The following is a 6923-nucleotide window of genomic DNA, read 5'->3' as shown; positions in this document are numbered from 1 at the left end:
CCTCGATCTCAGTCTTTCAAGAAGTCAGGTTCTTCTTCTTCTGGGTCTGGATCACGGTCTAGCGGTGTTTTTCGCTTTGGTAAGAAGAAGGTTTCTTGTGTGCATTGTGGGAAGAACCATCCATCGGAACAATGCCGATCAGCCGCGGGAGCTTGTTTTCAGTGCGGAGAGATGGGTCATATCAAGAAGAATTGTCCTCAGTTGCGAGGTGGAGCAGGATCTGGTTCCGGATCTCAGGCGACTGTTCAGCAGAGGAGGCAGGGTCAGGCAGTGGGTAGTTCAAATCTTCGACCTCGTGCCCAAGGTCAGGTTTTTGCGCTGAACCAGGATCAGGCTGCAGATGAGACAGAGAGAGTCATAGCAGGTACTTTTCGTTTATGCGGTATTCCTGCTTTTGTTCTTATTGATACCGGAGCATCACATTCATTCATTTCTGCACGATTTGTTAAGCGTCATAAGTTACCGTATGTTTCTCTAGACGTCATTCTTTCTGTTTCTACTCCGATGGGTCATTCGGTGTTAGCAAAGCGTCTAGTGATGGGTTGTCCCTTAGATTTTGAGGGTAACGAATTGATTGCGAATCTTATGATCCTGGAGATGGAAGATTTTGATTGTATTCTCGGTATAGACCTATTGACTACCTACCGAGCTACCGTGGATTGTTACCAGAAGCTTGTTCAGTTTCGTACGACTGAGAGCTCTAGTTGGTTTTTCTATGGTGAGGGAGCGCGACCTCCGATGCCAGTGGTATCTGCTCTGAAAGCCTGTCGTGCTTTAGAGGCGGGCGGGGAAGGCTACCTCATCTATGCGATTGATTCTTCCACAGGTAGTGTTGGTATAGATGATATTCCAGTGGTTTGTGAATTTCCTGATGTTTTTCTAGACGAGATTCCTGGTTTTCCTCCGATTAGAGAGGTGGAATTTGGCATCGAGTTAATGCCAGGGACTGCACCGATTTCTCGTGCCCCCTATCGTCTTGCTCCGTCATAGATGAGAGAATTGAAGCAGCAATTGCAGGATCTTCTTGATAAATGTTATATTCGCCCGAGTGTTTCACCTTGGGGAGCTCCAGTCTTGTTTGTCAAGAAGAAAGATGGATCTATGCGATTGTGCATTGATTATCGCCAGCTGAATCGTGTGACGATCAAAAACAAGTATCCATTACCTCGTATCGATGATTTGTTCGATCAGCTTCAGGGTACCTCTGTTTACTCCAAGATTGACTTGCGATCGGGTTATCATCAGATGAGAGTTAGAGATGATGATATTTCCAAGACTGCATTTCGTACTCGATATGGGCATTACGAGTTTCTAGTTATGCCATTCGGATTGACGAATGCGCCAGCGGTGTTCATGGATCTAATGAACCGAGTCTTTCGTGATTTTTTGGATCAGTTTGTTGTGGTTTTCATCGATGATATCTTGATTTATTCTCACAGTGTGGAAGAGCATATCCAGCACTTGAAGATTGTGTTGCAGATTCTTCGCGAGAAGCAACTGTATGCTAAGCTGAGTAAGTGCGAGTTCTGGATTGATCGTGTAGTATTCCTTGGTCATGTGATTTCCAAGGAAGGAATTTCTGTGGATCCCAGCAAGATTGAGGCAGTGCTGAATTGGTCACGTCCTACGACGGTGGCTGAGATCCGTAGTTTTCTAGGTCTGGCAGGGTATTATCGTCGCTTCATCGTGAATTTCTCTCAGGTAGCTAGACCATTGACGCAACTTACTCGGAAGGATGTTCCATTTGAGTGGTCATCTGAGTGCGAAGTTAGTTTCAGAGAGCTTCGTCGACTTCTGACTTCTGCACCTGTTTTGGCGTTACCGTCAGGATCTGATGGTTTCAGTGTTTACACCGATGCTTCTTTTCAAGGCTTAGGGTGTGTGTTGACGCAGAATGGTCATGTGATCGCTTATGCTTCCAGACAGTTGAAACCTCACGAGGAAAAGTATCCTATTCATGATCTAGAATTAGCTGCTATTGTGTTCGCGCTGAAGATCTGGCGTCATTACTTGTACGGGGTTAGGTTTGAAATTTTTACTGATCATAAGAGTCTAAAGTATCTGTTCACTCAGGCTGAGTTGAACATGAGACAACGTCGTTGGATGGATCTACTTAAAGATTATGACTGCGAGATCAAGTACCATCCAGGTTCTGCGAATCTCACAGCCGATGCTCTTAGTCGCAAGGTGAGAGCCTCTGCACTTCAGACCAGTGCTATGATTAGTACTATCCAGGATTGTTGTTCATTGGGATTTAATTTCAAACATCGGAAAGGTATGGAGAGCATTCGTGTTGCTACCATTTTATCTGAGCCAGCTTTGTTCGCTCGGATTCGAGATGCACAGATGTCTGATCTCAAGACTCAGAGATTAGCCCGATTGGTTGGTGGAGATAGCAATTTCCATTATCAGTCTAATGGTCTTCTGTGTTTGTCTAATCGAGTTGTGGTACCAGAGGATGATACTTTGAGGGAAGAAATCTTGGCTCAGGCTCATCGAAGCAAGTTGAGTGTCCATCCGGGAAGCAACAAGATGTATAAAGATTTGAGGACACGATTTTGGTGGAAAGGGATGAAGCGCAGCGTTTATCAGTTTGTTTCCAAGTGTCTTGTTTGTCAGCAGGTTAAGGCAGAGCACCGTCGACCGGGAGGATTATTGTTGAACTTACCTATTCCCGAATGGAAGTGGGAGCATATCGCGATGGACTTCATTACTCACTTACCATTGTCTTCGAGGAATAGTGATGCTATTTGGGTAGTGGTGGATCGACTCACCAAGTCTGCTCATTTTCTGCCATATAACCGTGATTTCACTTTCGATCGTATGGCTCGATTGTACATTCAAGAGATTGTACGTTTGCATGGGGTGCCAGTTAGTATTGTCAGTGACAGAGATCCTCGTTTTACCTCACGATTTTGGGGTAGTTTCCAGGCGGTATTGGGTACGTCCCTAAGTTTAAGTACAGCTTATCATCCAGAGACCGACGGTCAGACGGAGAGGACTATCCGTACACTTGAGGATATGATGCGAGCTTGTGTGATGGATTTTGGAACCGCTTGGCAGGATCATTTGCCTTTGATTGAGTTCGCGTACAACAACAGCTATCATCGTAGTATTGGTATGGCACCATTTGAGGCGTTGTATGGGCGACGTTGTCGTACTTCATTATTTTGGGATGAAGTTGGGGAACGACATGTTGAGGGACCGGAGTTAGTCCAGCAGGCTATTGATAAGGTTGCAATAATCAAGAAACGGATTAAGATCGCTCAGGATCGACAGGCTAGTTATGCGAACACCAAGCGGCGACCTCTTTATTTTCAGCCAGGTGAGAAAGTGTTTCTCCGAGTTTCGCCTTTTCGCAGGATTTTGAGATTTGGTCTCAAGGGTAAGCTGTCTCCGAGATTTATTGGTCCATTTGAAATATTGGAAAGCGTGGGAGATTTGGCTTACAGACTTGCATTGCCGCCGTACCTATCAAGTATTCATGATGTGTTCCACGTATCTTTGTTGAGACGATACGTAGCAGATGAGTCTCACATCTTGCATCCCTCTGAAGTTCAACTAAATTCGGATTTGTCTTACGTGGAACGACCAGTGCGGATCCTCGATCGCAAAGACAAGGTGTTGCGGAATAAGATCATTCCTCTTGTCTTAGTTCAGTGGCAGCGCAGAGGCACTGAAGAAGCCACTTGGGAGCTAGAGAGTCGTATGCGTTCGGAGCATCCAGAGCTCTTTTGAGTTATGCTTTGTATATGTTTGTGTTTGCAGTTGTAATCGAAATATCAGTTGTATTCAACAACAATTGAGATGTAATAACGATGTTGTTATTTCGTTTTGATTCATCCTCTAAGCCTGATTTCGAGGACGAAATCTTTTAAGGGGGGGGGGGGGGGGAGAATGTAGTAGCCCGAATTCCTAATTGGGTAATTAACGGATTAATGGTGATTAAGAAGGTTTAATGTGTAATTTTGACCGTGGTCATGATCGGACGGACCGAAGATGGTTCGGTAGCACCGAAGAGTTCGGACGATCCGAAGTGGGTTCGGTGGATCCGATCATGAGGTGTCAAGAGTTGATCGACACGTCAGTTTACATGCAAGTTCGGATGATCCGAAGTGTAGGTTCGGTGGATCCGATCATGAGGTGTCAAGAGCCGATGGACACGTAGGAGTTCGGACGTTCCGAAGTGGGTTCGGTGGATCCGAACATAGCCTATAAATAGTGCTCGGATTTCCTCATTTTGCATTGCAAATTCTTGAGTTGTGTCTCATATTTGAGAGGTTTGGAAGGTTTCTAGGGTTAGTTGTCGGTCGAGCGATAGCCAAGAGCTGCCAGGATTGGTAGCGTAGCGACGCCTGAGTTACGAGGCAATCGACATCAAAGGGCTGTCGACGGACGAAGGTAAACCCTAAACCTTTGGTAGTACTGGTTTTGCTAGTCGAGCATGGTAGTATTATTCATTGGGTATGCTTTTGATGCGTAGGCTTGTTCTAGACCTGATTAGCGGTGTTGCGTAAGGCTAGGCTTGCTGTGATAGAGGTACGAAAGTACTATCCGAGATATCCTGGTCGAGTATACATCTTTATATGTGTTGCATGATTATGTGGTGCATTGATATATGTCATATGATGCATGCTATTATGTCACGTTTTATGATACATGTTGCATTTCATGTTGAGCCGTATCTCCTTCGAGATAGCCTTTACTGTTGAGCTGTATCTCTTTCGAGATAAGCTATATCTTGTGGGGCCGCTCAGCCTTGTCTTGTCTTGTGGATGCATGGATACCGAGAGTACACAGTGGCCGACGGGTCCGGAGGGCTTCGGTGATCCGGGACATTTTAGGTCCACGTCTGTTCTTGTAGTGGATGCAGTGACCCAGAGGAGTACCGCGCGGCACTATCCACTTGGCGCCTCTAGACTGAGCATTTTGAGATCCTTTGTTACTCCTGTTTCTTGACTACCCTGGTATCATATCATAGCATGTGCATTTCATATAGGCTTGTATATTCATGCTTTTGTACTGGGCGTTCTTATCGCTCACGTCCTCGGTTTTGTTTATCTTGGACACCCCATTCCCACGGGGCAGGCCTCAGGTTGGATGGCTCAGGAAGAGCAGGAGGGCAGTGAGTAGCTGGTTGGTTTAGTTTTCAGTACTATTCTATTCGACATGGTTGTACCGAATATATTTTGAGTTGTTCTGATTTCGATTGGGTTGTATAACTATTGTCGTTGGCCATATTTCCGCTGTTATCTCTGATTATTATTAATTAAGTTAATTGCATGCTTAGTTCTTGATTAGTAGGTGATTCTGGAACGGGTCACTACATTAATATTGTAATTAAAAATACATTTCATGAGCTTCAAATCGTAAGCATAAACGTGACATGATAAAATATGAACATGTTCCTATCGCATCATGTCAACATATACGTATTCACTTTTTTTTTTAATTCTTTAATTAGTTGTGACTTTCGTATCATCGTATTAGTAGATGGATCCATCTACGTATAACTGCTGTACACGACGGTGAGGACATCAGCGATAGTATTACCCATCCATTGACCCTTAGCCATATATGTCATCGTATTATCGTATCATCATATTAGTCACTACCAACTCCCTTCCTCCAAAAAAAAAACATATCATCGTATTCAACACTAATAAAAATCATGCATATACGTAAATTTCCTTAAATTCAAGCATGCAGCATATTTTTCATATTTTTATAAAAGTCATGTTCGTGATATCATAAACATTTAAAACATGAAATTTTTGTGACCAGGGCACTGCCAGGACTGTTAACTTGATCCGGGTGGTGCCAAATGACAATTTTTCCCCTGGAAACCCTAATTGACAGTTTTACCTCTGGACCCCAAAATTTCGAACCAAAGCCACCCAAACACCTCAAAACATATTTATAATCATTTGTTAGACGTAAACGCGAGCTCGTTTCATAACTTATATGGTTAGTTTTAAAACTTGGACCGCGGTTCCAGTTTTAATGCGAATCAAGCCGAAACTTGACCAATGTTTCTCAAATTCTAACCACAACTAAATTACACCCTACCAGCCCCTAAACAACACAATTCCAGCCATTTTGAACCACTTAAAGCTTGCTGCTACCCTTTGGAATTTTCTTCACTCAGAAGCCCTAACCTTAGTTGCACTCCTCGACCAAAAACCAACGTGTCCAGCCCTTAACCAAATATCCCAAGACCAATATGAAGCCGTGGAATCACTACGGGACCAACCAAACCCACACCTACAGCCCCATGCACACGAGTTGCTCTGCTTGTCCAAAATTCACACGAACATTCCACATATTCTTCGCACCGGCCCTAACCTCACGTCCAGCAGCCCATGAACCCTACACAGCCTCGACACGGAGCCACCGGTCTGAACATGGCCTGGACCGAGCCCATGCATGTTGTTCCCAACCATTTTCCCCGATCTAGCCATAACGAGCCTTACCCTACACAAAACCCATCGGCCTTCACATTATCTCGACTGAACCTCGACTTCAGCACCTTGAAACCTTTGATCTCAGCCTACACAGCACTTAAAAGACTTATATTGAGAAGCCCCTTGCACCAACATATAAAACGTGAGTTATATGCAAATTGATACATATTTCATGACTAACATTGCAAAAACGATGCAACGTAATATATCTACTCATTCCTCATGCAAACACACACACACATCAGCATAAAATAGCGTGAATGATGAGAAAAAGGATGTATGGCGTGCCTTTGCATTATTACGCTCGAAAACCTTGATACCAATGTGTAGAACTTGCACCGGAGAGACCGAGAAGGATTTCTTTGAAAGACTTTGAAGAATTTCAAAGGAGAAGGCTGGAGGTTTTTTTACCGAAAAGCTGCTGCTGGAGAATGAGAGGGGCGGCCTAGTGAAATGTGC

Source organism: Primulina eburnea, chromosome 14, assembly GCF_022965805.1.
Source record: "Primulina eburnea isolate SZY01 chromosome 14, ASM2296580v1, whole genome shotgun sequence".
Lineage (NCBI taxonomy): Eukaryota > Viridiplantae > Streptophyta > Magnoliopsida > Lamiales > Gesneriaceae > Primulina > Primulina eburnea.
Note: the sequence above shows the minus strand (reverse complement) of the source record.